At 42.8% G+C, this 17,664-nt stretch overlaps 1 protein-coding gene and 1 long non-coding RNA gene across 5 annotated transcripts in view; one reads left to right on the top strand and one right to left on the bottom strand.

The window, feature by feature from the left end:
* The window catches only part of LOC310826324, an 85,209-nt gene that overhangs the window by 41,458 nt on the left and 26,087 nt on the right, over nt 1-17,664 (bottom strand). The window contains exon 3 of the long non-coding RNA XR_014555747.1: nt 1,711-1,834. This is a non-coding gene — a long non-coding RNA (uncharacterized lncRNA). The remainder of the gene's footprint in view (nt 1-1,710; nt 1,835-17,664) is intronic.
* Nucleotides 1-17,664, top strand: part of IGF1 (insulin like growth factor 1) — a 65,131-nt gene that overhangs the window by 31,334 nt on the left and 16,133 nt on the right. The gene's annotated exons all lie outside the window — the stretch shown is intronic.

Here is a 17,664-nt window from a genome sequence, read left to right as displayed (position 1 = left end):
ATGATTTGTCTAGAACTGGCTGTTCTCTCAGCTGGTCATATTTTTGAAGACAATTGTAGATTATTAGATTATTGTCAAGTTAGTTCACATTTCTGTTTTTCTGCCACCAGAAATTGACATTCCCCCAGATCTTTTAACACTTTTCAAGACCCAGAATCCAAATATGTATTGCACCCTTTTGATTACTTCACTGCATGCACCCTTAGCTTTTCAAAAATTGACTGCTCCTCAGTATTATCCAGGCTAGGTGTTTAAGGCAGATAGGTTTATTGCTAGCTACTGAATCATCAGCAATTGTCCCACTTGAACTTCAAGATACACCAGTCACTTAAAAAAGAGAGAGAGAGAGAGTGAGTAAAGGCTGACCTAAAGATTTGACTTCCTGACACACAGAACATCCTAATACACTTAAAATGAATCTTCTGGCAAGAATATGAGAGGCATTCAATGAAAACTAATAATTCATGACATGAGTTAAAAATAATGATGGCTGAAACTGAAGGGACATATAGTCTGCATTTGCATTTTAAAAATTAACAAAGGTTACTCAGGGTTCCAAGTGCTGGCTTTTCCTAGAAATTTAGACATTCCTCTTTTTTTAAAAAAAAACCCCACAAATTGGGATTCAAAGTTCACAAACAACAGGAAACTGTAAGAACAATCAAAATCAATTTAACTACACTTAATGTAAGTCTTCTGGCATAATGCATGTTTTATAAGGTGATTCATATCTTCTTCACTGAACATTAAAAGTACCAAGTAAGGAGCGCTCTGCCACTGTGGTAAATTGTCTTTTGTCCTCATGACTTGGAGAAGCAAGAATAGATATAATTTGATTGGCTGATGCCAGCAACAGGTGCTATTTTAGTGCCAGAGAGCAAAGTTAAATGCAGACATACCATTTTTGAAAGCACAAGATCACTCTGATAAGTGATTTGCAGATTTGTATGCATGGAGAACATCATCATCAACATAATCACAATAATAATAATATTAAATGGGCTCAGGGCAGCTAACACCACCAGTAAAATCACAATAAAAACATAATAGGGGAGGGGGGGAACAATTTAAAATATGGGTAAAAATACAATTTAAAATGCAGCCTCATTTTAATAGTAGCCCATAGTTCAAAACCATAAGGGGAGGGAAACATAAGGGTCAGGCTGAGTCCAAACCAAAGGCCAGGCAGAACAGCTCTGTCTTGCAGACCGTGCAGAAAGATGTCAAATCCCGCAGAGCCCTAGTCTCTTGTAACAGAGTGTTGCACCAAGTCGGGGCCCGTACTGAAAAGGCCCTGGCCCTAGTTGAGACCAATCTAACCACCTTGCGACTTGGGACCTCCAAAGTCTTGTCATTTGTGGACCTTAAGGTCCTCCGCGGGACATACCAGGAGAGGCGGTCCCGTAGGTATGTGAGTCCTAGGCCGCATAAGAGGAAGTCCAGCATATTTGAGTTGTGTGCATATCCACAGTTTCCTATGGGGAATGAAAATGCATACTGAATTTCTAGAAGTAAGAAATTTCTTGGACTCACACTTAAAGACACTGCCAAAGAAGGGTGTGTCATCTGCTGCTACCTGCCCTTTTGGCATGTCCAGTGCACCCCTGGAATTGTCTCAGTAATGTAACTTGCTTATCTTAAGAGCATATACTAAGAGCATAAGAACATAGAAACATAAGACAAGCCCACTGAATCAGACCAAAGGCTTACCTAGTGCAATATCCTGTTCCTCATAGAGGCCAACCAGATGCATCTAGGAAGACTATGAAATTGCCCCCTGACTCTCCCACTGTTGTTCCCCAGCCGCTGATATTCAGGGGTTTTATATTTAACTCTGCAAAAAAGAAAAGAAAACAGTTTGTGGGAAAGCAAGTTATGCACCTTTTGTTTTAAATGAAATTCAGACGCAAGAATCATTTTTAGAATTTGTCCTAACTGTAAAATGTAGCCTTTCAATTTGTCCTGAGGGATTAAAAAGATGTAAAATTATATTCCTTACTGGATCAATGGTCTAAGCATAGACCCTTAAGCCAGTGTGTCAGTGGTTTGAAAACTGAAACACAATTCCCGTACACAAGAGGCAATTAGGAAAGAAAAATGTGTGGGTAGAGAGTTGGAGTCACATAATACTAAATCATGAAAATAACTATTAACATTCCCACCGAAATTACATTTTTGATCACGGCTTTCCTGCATCATATGTGTACAATGTCAACAGATGAAACAGTGTCAAATGACAGCTTTGCCAGAAAAAAATTATCCATTGGTGTGCTGTCCAGGCCAGCACTATGTGTAAGGAATATCTTATATGAAACTTATTATACCAGCTCACCTTAGAATTCTGTTATAGAATCTACTGAGGGAGCAGATTATTGCCCAGCTTCCATGTAGACAGTGAGAAATCTACTCTGTGACCCCAGTTCACTGAAATTTCTGGAAAACAACAATGCAGGTTTGGAAGGGCCATGCTTGAGCATGAAAAGAAATATATTGAATGCTTTTAAAGATATAAAATTCCTAGAACTGTTGGAAAGACTCTTGCATGTGAACTCTCCCATCCAAGTTGCTCAATAGTATGACTCCAGTCGAGAAGGCTGACATCAGACTCTTGTGTGACCCATGAGCACAGGAATGCCAGTTTTGCAAACACATTCCGTAATTTTAAAATCTCACCAACATGTTATATATAGTTCAAGGTAGTTTTCCGAAGTATGAACTCACTTGTGTGCAGAGTTACTTCCTCTTTATTCAAAGGAAAGAGGCACTATAAAGAACATAGTCAGGGGCAATAGAGCTTCCACAAAAAGGGTTCCATCTGTTTGCAGAAGAGCTGGCAAACCAGTGGAGGCTGATGCTCCTGGAAGGGGAGGAGATTTTTCTCCAATTCCTCCTTCTGCTTCCCATGCCATTCCGGAGAGTCTTCCACTCTCACAAAGTAAATGATAGCAGGCTGCAGTGGGAAAAGAAATCAATGGCAATCACTTTCTTTTTTCCGCGAGTACAAGGTTCTGTGAGTGGAACTCTGCTTCTGGAATCTCAGAAACCATCCTGTTATATTTGTGGCAAGCAGACTTTTTTTTTGCTCAAAGGAATAATTTCATTTCTTGCAGGTGCATCAGTATAGCAGGCAGAGTTCCATAGTAGGTGCTAATGGAACAGATGAGTGGCTTTTCCAACAATATCTAGGATTCCAAGTCTCTTTCCCTGGAGTTCTTCATGGCTGAAAGTTGTTGCATCCAATTTGATTATACATTGTATTTGTGATAGCATAGTATTTCAGCAATGGGCATGTGTTTTGTATTCTGCTCATCTCTGCCACTTACCTTATTACTTAGATACAGTTCATACATAACCTGACTGCCCAATCTCTCGCATGGTGAAGGAGTAGGATGAATGGGAGGCACAGGATTCAAGAGTCATGGGAAAAATTTTGCTCTCAGTAGTTCCTGAAGAGTTAATCCCCCTGGCTGGCAAGGCCAGCGCCCGTGAGATGTGGGAAGGGCTTAAGGCCTGTCATCTCCGACAAGAGGCTGGGTCTGTGTTGCTTTACTTCAGAAAGCTGCACAGGAAGCGTTTGGAGCCAGGGGAAGACCTTAGAGCCCACGTTTTACATTTGCAGCATCTCAGACAGGAATTGACTCATAGAGGTTTCAATATGCCGGAGTCTTTGTTTGCAATCCTTATTCTGGACTCCCTGGATGAGAGCTATCATGCTGTGGCAAGCCAGCTAGCAACTCTTCCTGCGCAGGACCTCACTGCTGCAAAAGTTTTGGCAACCTTGCAAAACGAGTGCTTGTACCATCCGTGTTGAGGAAACAGCCAGAACAAAAGCTATATACAAAACGGAAGTTCTCAGCGAGAACAGTGCTGGGAGTAAACAGGCATGTGACACACAACAATCATGCCTGACTCTTTTAAGGAGGAATGGAACGATATCCTAACAGGAATATGCCCCTCTCCTCCCATAGTCACTTCCTCCCGTAGTGTATGACACAATGGCTGCATGTACATCATATTCAACCTCACTTTCGTTGCAACCCCACCATGTTTTAGAAAATCACCGAAAGTTGGGTTCTTCCCTGTGATCCTCTATAACCACTAGGGATGGAGGAGAAATCAATTCACACTTTCTGAAAAAAATACACAAACAGAAGCATATCCATCCTTCAAAATCCTCATTTCTCTGAATGTTGGAAAGCAGCTCTCTAGCCAAGTAATGCATACAAAACTGCACATATTAGGGTAACTTGTGCATGAAAGCACATGTACTAGTGAAAATAACTTAAAAAATGTGTTATATATAAGAATATTGCTTTGCAAAACAGTGTATGTTAGGCACAATTGCACACAAGCATATACGTTAGGAAAATTTCACACTAAAATCCTTATGAAATTTTATTTATATATAACTCTAACTCTACCTAACTACACACATACATATATATATAACAAAGGGATGTACAAATGTGGAGAACTGAACATAAATCTGGAAAAATTAGAAACAAAAACTGAAAGATTCATCCATCCCTAATTACCACACAAGTGATTTGAGAGAGCTCCCAAAATAATGTTTTGGGGTCCAACTCAAAGCTGGAGACAATTTTCTAGGGGGAGTTGCAAGCCACAAAATACAAATACAGAGACATTTTTCACTTCTGTTATAAAATTAAATTTCTGACTTCCAAATTAAATTTCTGAATAAAGGCACAGCTCATTAAAGGTAAAGGTACCCCTGCCCGTACGGGCCAGTCTTGACAGACTCTGGGGTTGTGCGCCCATCTCACTTAAGAGGCCAGGGGCCAGCGCTGTCCGGAGACACTTCCGGGTCACGTGGCCAGCGTGACATCGCTGCTCTGGCAAGCCAGAGCTGCACACGGAAACGCCGTTTACCTTCCCGCTGGTAAGCGGTCCCTATTTATCTATTTGCACCCGGAGGTGCTTTCGAACTGCTAGGTTGGCAGGCGCTGGGACCGAGCAGCGGGAGCGCACCCCGCCGCAGGGATTCGAACCGCCGACCTTTCGATCGGCAAGTCCTAGGCTTTAACCCACAGCGCCACCTGCGTCCCATCACAGCTCATTACCTCAGCCAAATTTGAGTGGCACAATATTGCCAGGTGGTGCTGAGAGTTTGGCTGAGGAACAGGCCTTAAGTGACTAAGCACGTGATGAACAGAATAGTTCAAAAGTATTGTGTAGAGGTGTTTGCTAGTGGTGGTAACTAAGGAAGGGACTGTGGGGACTAGAAAGCACATGAGGGATTCTTCAGAAAAATATGGGATGTGCTCCAAATAGATCTTAACATGATGTTGCGACCTCAGTTGCTCCTCCTGTCTTAGAATGAAAGTGCCATATCACTGCTACTAAATCTTCAGCCAGTACAATGTCTGACATGGAAGCTTACAACCTGAACTCACAAATTAAGAATGTCTACTCTATTAAATGACTTCTATAATTATTGCCAGCTTCAGCACTAAAATGTTAGCAATAGGTTTGTATGCCTGAAATGCTGTGTTCTTTTTACAGCAAATCAGTTTGGATGATATTCTAGATCTTTGCCAGATGTGACAAAGGAACACTGAAGCCCAAAGCTTGCTTATCCTTAAATCACCCCTCTCACTCCTTTCCCCCTCTCACACACACACTCCCCAAAGTGGGGAGAGAAAAAGATTTGAATTCTGATCTTTCAAGATAAATATTAATTTTTAAAGCTCTGCTGACCCTTATTACATTAAAATCAGTATGAGTAGATTTTAAAATGCTGGCGCTAAGAACATAAAACCTTTCCTAAGTCCCGATTATCAGCACAAAAGACCTCATGTAGTGACGTCACCTTGGAAAGAAGGCAAGGATAATCTCCTGCTCATTGCCACATTATTGAGGAACTGAGAGTATTTCTGATGAATACACCTCTCGGCTCATACATATGCTTAATTAGGATTGACTTGGAACACTGCACGGTGCACAGATGGAACAAGTTACGGATTGTATAAGCGGCAATGTCTCTGGTTTTCAGCGTGGTTAAGTGTCTTGTCTTCCTACTGTACTGCAACACTTTCCAAGCATTTTTGAATATTTAACAAGTCTCCAATGGTGGTTTCCTCCAGAACCAGATGTCGGCTTTGCAACTTTCTGCAGTATAAAGTTGACGGGAAAGGGTGGGGGGAGGAATGGAGGGAAAGAGGCACAGATCTGAGACTGCAGCCTAATCACACTTGCTAACGAGAAGCTCCACTAAATTGCATGGGGAATTACTTCCAAGCAAATGCGCACAGGTTTACACTGTCAGTGCTAAGTAAGAATATTCTGGTTCCTAGTGTCACATTATTTATTTGTTGTAATCAAATATATACTAATAAGCTGTATTGTGGTTTGTTACACCTGCATATTCAAGGTGCAGATGGGATTCCAGTTTGCACTACGCTTCCTGGTTGCATGCCAACCACAACATTTTGTTTGCTCCTTATCAGCATTCTTTAGTCAACCTTTAATTGCTGGAAATTCTTTAAAAAGATGAAAAGGTGGTGGGAAAGCCTTCCAAAGATTGCAATTTATTTTTAATGGCCTGCTGTCTGACTGCTAGAGGGATAAACAACATTACACAGAATGCAGCAGCCAACAGCTCCATTTCCAGAAAGTTATTAATAATTGTGAAGAGATCCAGTGAGGTGCAGCAGAAACTAGGCTCAGACAGTTGGCATGGGGGGGGGGGGGATAGCGGTGATGGCAAATGCTTAAAACCTTTCCTTTGTTTTGGCAAAAGTGCTCAACTCTCTACATCTACTTGCAAGTTGGGAAATGCGGGAAAAATATTTGTTTACTTATTCAAGAATTATAGATGCATTAGCCACAATACTGAACCAGGCATGTGCCCTATGGCTCATAGGGCTGTCATCTGAGTGCAAGGTTCCCTTTCAGCTTCTAGGGGTACCAATGGGAAACCTAGGTCAAGGGCACAAGGTGTGAACTGGATAAAGTTTTATTTTGTCCGGGTAGCATCAAACTTCTCTAGTCTAGCAGCTCTAGTGTGTTTGTGGAGTTTTCCATGTTTATGTGTATTAATCGATGTCAAGGGTGGGCAGGGACATTATAAGGAGTTGGTTAGGTTGGCCCCCACCAAGGGCACAGGCCCAGGGAGGCACAAAAATTGTGCCTGTGGCTCAGAGTGGCTAGTAGCCCGCTCGCGCGTCTGCCCATCTGCATGCTCCCCAGGGCACTCCTACACTGCTCTGGGCAGCCAGATGAAGCATGCAGGTTCCTCTGGGCACCTTGGCAGAGGAATCTGGTCGCTGGTTTGGGCCAACGCAGCAGCCCCCCAGTGCCCCCTCCCCAGTTGGCTGGCGGCACTGTTAGAAATGTGAGCAGAGTGCTCAGGGAAGAAAGATGAGAGAGCAAGCAAGAGTTGCAGGAGGAAGAAAGGAGGGAGGGAGGGAAGGAGGAGGGAGGGAGGGAGGCAGCAAGTAAGAGAGGCAATCAGGCAGGCAGATGGAAGAGGAGGAGGAGGGGCAGAGTGGAGCAGACCCTGATGACCGTGGAGGAAGTTACTGGAGGAGCACGCAAGGTGACAAAAAGTGACGTTTTTTTCTGTTTTTGGTCCATAGTCTGTCCCAGCTTTGGAAGGGCCGATGTGTCTTCTTGCCAAGAGCACAGGGGAGCCTAGGTACACCTCTGAGAGTGGGGAACATGTAACCCTCCAGATATTGTTGCACTATATCTCTCATCATCCATTACCATTGGGTCATGCTGGCTTGAGCCAATGGGACTTGGGAGTTCACCAACTTCTGCGGTGCCACAGGTTCTCCAACCCTAATCTTTTTCTCATTCTCTTCCATGAGCCTGGGAATGTTCCATGGATGCCAGGGTGGTTCACAATTAAATGAGTGGATTATTCCAGGGCATAATTATCAGGACAGCCCCTCCATGCAGAAGTTATAAGAGCACATCAGAGCCCTCCGGGATTTGGAGTGTGACTTCATTAGAAGTTATAATTTATAATGAGTATGGATGCTGCATCTACTTATTCTCAGGAGGCCTCTCCTTTGTTTCCAACTTAGCTAAAGCTTCAGAGTCCTGCTCTGTGTCATGCTAAACACAGATGCAATACGTTCAAGGTTCAGTCGCCAGCTTTTCCAGGTAGAGTTGAGAAAGACTCCTGACTGAAATCCTGGAAAGTCACTGGCCAGTTTCATCTTTCAGAAAAAGCAGGTACACAGGGCACCAATCAGGACTGGGGTCACAGGGAGGTTGGCTTAACTCTTTCCTGTACTCAGTTTTACCCACTGAAAATCCCCACCACTTGTTATTACTTCCAAATGTGCTTTTAGAATAACATGTAGCTCACCCCTTCAATCTGTATTAGCATCACAAAATGTAAGACGGGAAGTCGTCCTGACTGTGATCTGTCATGGTATCATCCTGAGAGATGCCCCAAAGATAAAATATGTGTTCAGGTGTTCATCTGAACATGTGTGAGCTAAAACTGGGGATGGGGGACAGAGGTATGCATACAAGCTCCACACCCCAGCATCCTGGTACTCCTCTCTCAGTCCCCAGCAACAACTCCCATCAGCCCCAGACATTTGGGTTGGTGAAGGCTGACAGTTAAGGAAGTGGTGCATTTCTAAATAACCTATTCAACTGTCCCCAAAAACCCTTTCTGTGCTTGTATTTGAAGGATGCCATTGAAACCCCAAACTGTCTTATCTCACAGGAATGGCAGGCTCTCCACACTTCCACAGGCTCTCCTTCCACTTTAAGGATGACAGGGCTACTGGGCAAAAAAAATATGACTCCAAACAGTCAAGAACAACACGGCTAGTGACCTCTTCTCTAAACAGTGCAGTGAAAAGCTGTGACAGAATAATGTGGGCACAGCCAGGAAGGTGCCAAGACTGATTACACAATAATCCTATCATTATATATGTATGAACTTTATTCCCTTTCTTCATTCTGCAATACTTTTACAGCAGTCGCTTTCCACTTACTTAGGGTTTAATTTGAAGGGAAAGGAAGTGAAGACTCTTCTTCATATACTGCATAGTAGGATTCAAATACCGTCTATTCTAAGGTAAAGGTAAAGGTACCCCTGCCAATACGGGCCAGTCTTGACAGACTCTAGGGTTGTGCGCCCATCTCACTTAAGAGGCCAGGGGCCAGCGCTGTCCGGAGACACTTCCGGGTCACGTGGCCAGCGTGACATCACTGCTCTGGCGAGCCAGAGCCGCACACGGAAACGCCGTTTACCTTCCCTCTGGTAAGCGGTCCCTATTTATCTACTTGCACCCGAGGGTGCTTTCGAACTGCTAGGTTGGCAGGCGCTGGGACCGAGCAGTGGGAGCGCACCCCGCCACAGGGATTCGAACCGCCGACCTTTCAATCGGCAAGTCCTAGGCGCTGAGGCTTTAACCCACAGTGCCACCTGCGTCCCTACCGTCTATTCTATTGTGGGCCAAATGTCTTGAACAGTGTTATTACTGCATTTATTATTTTTTAGCCTCATTTTTCCTTTCAGGAGCTTAGGCTGGGTAGACAGGGTAGACAGACTTCAGACTTGTTAAATCTACTTTGCTTTTTATTAGAACCTGAAGTGTTTGAACAACATGCACTTTGCAACATTTGAGAAGTGGTCTTCCTCAGGGCCATAGCTCAGTGGTAGAGCACGGGTCCTGAATACAAAAGGTGCCAGGTTCAATTCCCAAGCATCTCCAGGTAGGTTGGTGAAGGACCGCTTTCTGGAATCTTGTAGAGCTGTTATCACCATAAACCAGAGGTGGAAAGCCTATGACCCTCAAGGGCTTGTTGGACTTCCAGCAGCCCACATGGCACAGGCTACATGGCCAGTTTCTCAGGAAGATGGGAACTGGGATTGATGGGAGTTCAACAACATCTGATGGACCACAGGTTAACTACCCGTGGGATGGGCAACGCTTAACTAGACGGCATCTCCCCATCTTTCACACCTCTCAGCTTTCTGAGCCATGGATCCATACTTATCAAATCAGTTACTAGACTGGGGAGCGTTAACTGCTCCCTCAGCACACTGTCACAGCTTGTAGCAATATTGCAAGCCATTAAAGGGCATTTCCATGCTGATATATTACAGTTAGCAAACAATAATGTTACATGATCATACATGTACATCAGGGATGGAGAACCTATGAACCTCCAGAGGTGGTTGGGCAACAGCTCCCATCATCCTCAGCCAGCTGATGGTCACAGGTGATGGGTGTTCGTTTGTATGTATGTATTATTATCACTATCTATGTATTACCTACCCTCTACCCTAAGGTCCCACAGTGAGTTACAGCATTAAAACACAACTCACAATCATAAAAATGTAGCCCAACAACAACTGGAGGGCCACAGATTCCCCACTCCTGATATACATAATGCACAATAGTAGCATAGGGCACACCAGGAGTAAAATGGGGATGGAACAAGGCATTGTTCACCTATCCACTTTACAAATTGGTTTTTAACCAATAGGGACATGGCTATGTCTCTGTGCAGACCTACACAATGTAGTTGAAATATAACAACAACTTACAGGCAGTACAGTAAGGTGGATGCTCCACTCCATTCGTCATGGAAACCACAGTGCAAGTCAATCCTTACTGAGTCACTGCTATGCAAATCTTTCAGAGTTAGAAATTATAAGGAATTATAATTATAATTTCAGAGTTAGAAATTATAAGGAGCTGCGGCCTTATATTGAGGCTCCTTACATATTAACCCACCTATAATGTCATTTGGCGGGTGTAGATGCAGCCACCCCACTGCTGGGACCACCTACATCTGTTTCGAAATGGACACACTGCAATAAGCTTTTATTTTTGGCATGAATCCAGCTTCCCACGAAGCACTTCCTCAGAGCAAAAAATATGCAATACAGTGGTACCTCGGGTTAAGTACTTAATTCGTTCTGGAGGTCCATTCTTGACCTGAAACTGTTCTTAACCTGAAGCACCACTTTAGCTAATGGGGCCTCCTGCTGCCGCCGCGCCACCGCTGCACAATTTCTGTTCTCATCCTGAAGCAAAGTTCTTAACCCGAGGTCATATTTCTGGGTTAGCGGAGTCTGTAACCTGAAGCGTATGTAACCCGAGGTACCACTGTACGTCTAGATTGTATGTAGACTATGTAGAACCAAATAAGAAAACTCAGTCTCCATTGAGTAAAATGTTATGTGTATGCAACCCGAGTCAGACCATTGGTCTATCTTGCCATCTACACTGAGTGGCAGTGCACTTTAGGATTTCAATTAAAGGCCTTCCTGGGGATGCCAAGGATTGAACCTGAGACCTTGTGCATGCAATGCAGATGGTCTACCACTGAGTCACAATCCTTCACCCCCGCCCCAGTGGGGTACACAAAGTACATTCCCTATGTAGGTAAATTCTAAAACAAAGGTTTGGCACTTTCAAATAAATATAGGGATGTTTTGACCAGGCAAAGAAAATTTTGCGTGGAAACATTATTCTTTTCTAGATCTAGCTTCAGTGTGATCCAGCTTTTCTATAATTTATGATGTTTGTTTAATCCAGAGTTTGAATCCAATGAAACAAAGGAAAGAACAGTTGCCAATTAAAAAATAATAAAGTACTGCTGAGAAACATCTTTAAATGTTCTTAGGATTCATGTCAAACTCTCAGAAAACTTGGACTGGAAATAGTGCAAGAAAGGAATTACTATGATTACTTTAGAAGCCTAACTGTAAGGGAAAACTGAATTTATTGAACATTAAAAAGACTAACAACTGAAAGACCAACAAATACGAATGTGGAAAAGTCTCAAGAGTTTTTCCCTGTAAGAAGTGGAGGGAGAAGGGGGGAAATTCTTTTTCTTTTCCAATTAAAAGCTTATTAACTTATTAGAGAATGCATGGGAATACTGTGGCCAGGATTCAATGTCTTGCACCACTAGTTCCATGCATTCAGTGGGACTTGGGGACTGTGTTCTTCTAACAACATCCCACTATGCCACATGGTAAATCACTTTGGAAACAGAAAGAACTTTCTAAAAAATATCAGAATTCAACTGAGCATACCCAAACCCCTGATGTGGCTAATGCTGCAGTTTGGATATGATTCCCTTTTGGATTTCTCTCTCTCATACATATAGAGGGGGGGGAGTTCTAAGATGTTTTCATCAGTAGAGAAATCAGTGTGGGTTGCCCTGAAATACTACCCAGTGAGTATCTCAATCTTGAGAGTTGATCGCCTGATGTTTTTGCACTGCTACTACACCATTGGTGTCTGGACAGCTATAGCACCGCAAAATCAGGACCAAAAAACAATAACCAGAACTATTGTAATATAAAAAGTTAGAGCATGTGTTTTGCTTGGAAATGAACCAGTGTGACTTCTGAAAACCTATTGAGGTGCAAACAGTACTGAATGAAGGTTTGCATGTGACTGTCTTATGGGCATGAATCATAACGAATGCACAACAGGACGGATTAAATTACGCAATTGATTTTCTCTGGATTGCACAGATTGTCCTCATACAAAAAGTAAACTGAGTTGTCAGTGATCAAACTGATAAGCAGCCTATGAGTCTCACACACGAACACAATAAAATGAAATAAAGGAAGCATAGATTGATGGCTCTTTGGCACTGCACTGTAACATATAAGAAGTGGATTTGCCCCTTGGGAATTGTAGTCCAAAGTGTGAGCCGCCCTTCGATCTTCTCACGAAGAGCAGTATAGAAATTAATTAATAAAGAATAATAAAGAAAACTGGGCCAGCCCTAACATTAGGCAAGGTGGGACAGCCTATCTCAGAAAAATGATTGTCTGGTGCATTGTAACAACAAATGGTCAATTAGTTTATTACAAATTTTTTTTACCACCATGGTGGAGTACACCGTTTGTACTTTTTCTGCCTGAGCATATCTACAAGGGATAGTGAGGGGTAGCAGACACACCCACAAACTATTTCCTGTTATCCCAAACTATTGCCCATTACCCTCTTTCCTCCTCAGTTTTCAGTAACAGTATATTATGTTCCCATATAGCTTGAATCAAATTCTTGCTCTGTTAATAATGATCTTCGCAACACCTTCATTTTCCCCGACTAACTTTTTTTTAGACTTGCTCCTGTGTCTCACTATTAGGAAGTGGAAGAAAAAAATGTTTTCTTCTTTACCACTCATTTCAAAATGCAACAAAGGTCTACAGTGCATTTGATAGTATTTCTCTGAAATTATTAGAGACAGTGGAATTGTAGAGGTGCTGGTGACACAAAAATATTTGTCAAGTAACGATTAGAGATGTTCAGAGTGTGCTGAATTCTTTATTGACAGTGGTATTTGCATAGAATTTAGATACTGGGAAAATATCAGCCTTTGATATTTAAAAATGCAGGTCTTTATACAGGATGGTGATTAAGGTGTATTGAAAAAATATTCAGGCACTAGCATCAACAAAGGCTTCAGTGTCATTGTTGAGATGGGAAATAAATTTATTTACTGCTAATGTGGATTCATAGCCCACTGAAGGGTTGAACAAAACTTGTTGAATAAAAGCATTGTATGCTGATTTCTGCTGATGTTGAACTTTGATGCATCTCCAGGGGAAGGGAATTCCAAGACTGTTGAGAGGAAGATATCAAGAATGCCCAACAGTTCAATCCTATGCAGAATTATTACTGAATTCAACGGGATGCTTGAGGAATTTGTTTTCTGTGAATTCTGATAGTAGCTGGTCTGATCTGCATATCCCAGAATAATGTGTGAATCAGAATGCAATTATCCTTGAGATTTGTGAATTAGTACATTGAAATATACTTGACATTTGTGAATTAGTACATTGACATATACTAAAGTACTCAGCTTAAAAAAAAATATCCATAAGAAATACAATTCTCAAATGAAAGCCAAACAAGGACAGAACATACTTAGTAGTTAGCAATTCAATTCAATCTGCATATCACTTCACACTGCCAGAGTGTGATTTACAGGGGCACGATACAAATAGACAATAAAAATCCATTAATAGACAAATATACTAAAAGTGGCAAGATGCAAAAGTGACACAGACCAGAAATAGATCAGTCTGTCCCTACTCCAAAGTAGAGGTGTATACAGCCTCTGTGTCCTTGCCGTCCTGATTTGCTTTTGGATGATTTAAAATAACTCAGTTTAATAATAACATCAGAGCCTAATGGTACTTTGGGTGAGTGCTCACAAAAGGCTCCAGTTGCGTGTCGAGACCCCGAGACCACCCCCTCATTGATGAATAAGACACTGGCTGGCAGGCGAATGACATGGCTGGGAACCTCCGGGGGACGCGGGACTTCATTCCCTGCCCCCAGAGAGGAGTGGGTGGCCATGTGGTCCACCGCAACTCCTCCCTACTGGGAAGTGGAGCGGATTTGTCAGGAGGCAGACTGAGGAGAGGTGTGAGAGAGTGACAGGAAACAAAAAAGGAAGAATACAACAAATACCATAAAATATTTGGCCTTACTGAACCAAAAACACGACAACTGGCTTCATCAGCTTCTAATTATGTTATCACAGTCCTTAATAAATCTGGCAATTCCCTTTTTGTGTCCAACACAGCATTTTTCTTGCCAAAGTATCATATTTGTTTTCTGGCAACCTTCAGCTTTCCAGCCATGGAATCTGACCTAGGCTTGTAAACTCTGACGAGCTGGCAACACACTCGCCCTCTAGAGCATTATATTGGTCTAAAGCAATACATCATATCAGCTCCCACTCTCTTGTTGGCCTTTATCTCGAAAGAATCCTGAATGCTATAAAAATTTCCGCCTCAGATCCCAGATCAATACTGCCTATAGGTTCTGCTTTTCACACCAGCACAGCTGGCTCCAGAAACTACTGTGTTGAGGATAGAGGCCATATCGTGCACTATGTAGACTTAATAGCTTCCCAACGGCAGCAGCCTTAGAAAGAGGGCATGGTGCAGTGCAACTATGTGTGAGAGTAATCACTTTCCAAAGTACAGAGTTTACAGCAAGATTGGGAGAATGAGAGATAAAAAAAAATAAAACAAAGATTAAGCAATTTGGGAAAGGGGGGAAAAAACTGCTACTGGAAGCAGATTCCTCGAAGAGGAAAGTCTATTGCCCTGTTTGATTGTGAGACATGTCTAGCAACCAAATTAAAAATTAACACAACCTGTTGATTTTATAACCTATTCTTCCGTAATGCGTGCAAAGATGTTGGCAAGGCTTTCTGTGGAAGACCAGGGTCATCCAGGTGCTCCAAGATGGGCACCAACCTCAAACAAATATTAGAAGAGCCCCCTATATTCATTCATGAGATTTATGCCCTGCTTCCCAGACCAAGCTCCCACACTTCACTGTCAGGATGCATCAAGATTCTGCAAACCACCAAGAACAGCCATCTCCAACTTGGAGAGCTCCATATGTTATTGGACAACAACTCGCATCAACCCTGCCTGTTGAGTTTGCTGCCTGGGTGGAAGGGAGTTGTGGTTCAAAGCATCTGGAGGACCCTGGGTTAGGATGGGCCAGCCATGGGGGTGTGGTGGTCTCAGAGGACCACCAATGAACAATTATTGAGAATTATGCTTTCCTCTCCCTGGAGCTTGATTCCATGTCCTCCTAGAAATGCTAGGAAACAGGAAACACATGGGCCATAGATGATTCCATTCACATTGTTAATTGTTCTTAGTAGAGGACTTGGTGGTGAAGCTTGATATCCCCTGGCATTCTGAAAGAGAATTAGCTAATCAAGGATGTAATTCAGTACTCACTTATTTGGGAGTAATCCCCACCAAATTTAACGGGACTTATCTCTGAGTAGCGTATAGGATTGTGCTGTAAACCACTTTAAAATGTGTATCCTGCATTTCTTTCTAGAGGTGGGGGGAGCCAAAGCTGCTAAAGAAGAGGCAACTAAAAACTACCACCACAAAGGTCAAAATTGTGGGGTAGGAATAAGGAGCAGGTACAGCAGCAACTGAGAATACAATGCAGCAGTGTCAAGAAAACAAATTGACAACTGAGCAAAGGAGGCAGGGAGTATTGCGGACCACCTGTTTTTCAAAAGCCAAGTCATGGATCCCCTACTTTTGAAACTGTTTATACATCTATGGTAGTTTCTATGTGAATGGTGCCTCGGATCCCCTAGGTGGGCTACAAGGAACCCCTGGGGTCCGTGGACCACCAATTGTGAACTCACCAACCCCATTCTGCCTTCATCCAGGCCTCACCTGCCTGCCTTCTTATTACATCTACTCCAGCCGTGGCACTGCTCAGTGTCCTTGCAGTATTCAGCAAGGAAGAGGATGGGGACAAAACTAGAACGAGTTTGTTCTGCTGGTCATCGGCTCTGGCTTCACTTACCGTTGGCTCTCTGACTTCATTTACTGTTGGTCTCCCTGCCTTCCACCCTTCCAGTCCCAGTGAGCATCAGCCATCACTAAAACCAATACAGTTGTACCTTGGATCCTGAACACCTTGCGACTTGAACGTTTTGGCTCCCAAACGCCGCAAACCTAGAAGTGAGTGTTCTGGTTTGCGAACGTTCTTTGGAACCCGAACATCCAATGTGGCTTCTGCAGCTTCCAGTTGTGTGCAGGTAGCTACTGCAGCCAATTGGAAGCCACACCTTGGTTCGACAACCAAGGTACAATTGTAGTAGTAAACCAAGACAGAGCCCTTAGCGGAAAAGGCAGCAATAAGGGAACCCAGTCAGGTGACTTCTGAAAGCTTGCCCCAAAAGAGTATTTGACAGTGCATTTCCACTTAGTTCAGTGGGGCTTACACACAGGTCTGTGGGGTAGAGATCTGCAGCCTTAGCATTCTGATAGATACTTTATATTCTCCTTGCAAACTCAGCATACATGCTCTCTTGTGATAACTCTCTTAGGATTTATGAGAACAAAATGTTTCACGGTAAGTTTTCTTTAAAAAAATATCAGTGTTTAATGCAAATAAGTTCATTCAACATGTAAACATATGCTACATTTGGCAAAGAGAAACTGTTGCAAACACACTTGTTTTACAACTGTTATTGCTAAAATTTAAATGCAAGTTTAAAACAAAGCCATCAGGAGGTAAAATCCAGAGTAGGCTTTTTAAAAAAAATTAAATGAGACTGAAGTGCTTCATCAAGATTTTGCATCTTCGTTGGTGTCATGACCAGTAGGGAATTTTTGTTCAAAGCAAGAATATAAAGTAGACAAGCAGAGCTTGCAACAAAACGTTGCCTGGCAAAGTGTTCCTTGTTCCAGGATACAGTGGTATCTCCAGTTACAGACGCTTCAGATTACAGACGCTTCAGGTTACAGACTCCACTAACCCAGAAATAGTACCTCGGGTTAAGAACTTTGCTTCAGGATGAGAACAGAAATCGCACGACGGTGGTGCAGCAACAGCAGGAGGCCCCCATTAGCTAAAGTGGTGCTTCAGGTTAAGAACAGATTCAGCTTAAGAACGGACCTCTGGAACGAATGAAGTTCTTAGCCCGAGGTACCACTGTACTATAATAATAATAATAATAATTTATTTGTACCCCGCCCATCTGGCTGGGTTTTCCCAGCCACTCTGGGGGCTTCCATAGAAACCAAAAATACACTAAAATATCACAGATTAAAAACTTCCCTGAACAGGGCTGCCTTAAGATGTCTTCTGAATGTCAGGTAGTTATTTATCGTTTTGACATCTGATGGGAGGG

This window comes from Podarcis gaigeae, assembly GCF_964106915.1.
Source record: "Podarcis gaigeae genome assembly, chromosome: 10".
NCBI lineage: Eukaryota > Metazoa > Chordata > Lepidosauria > Squamata > Lacertidae > Podarcis > Podarcis gaigeae.
Note: the sequence above shows the minus strand (reverse complement) of the source record. Positions and strands in the feature narration are given on the sequence as shown.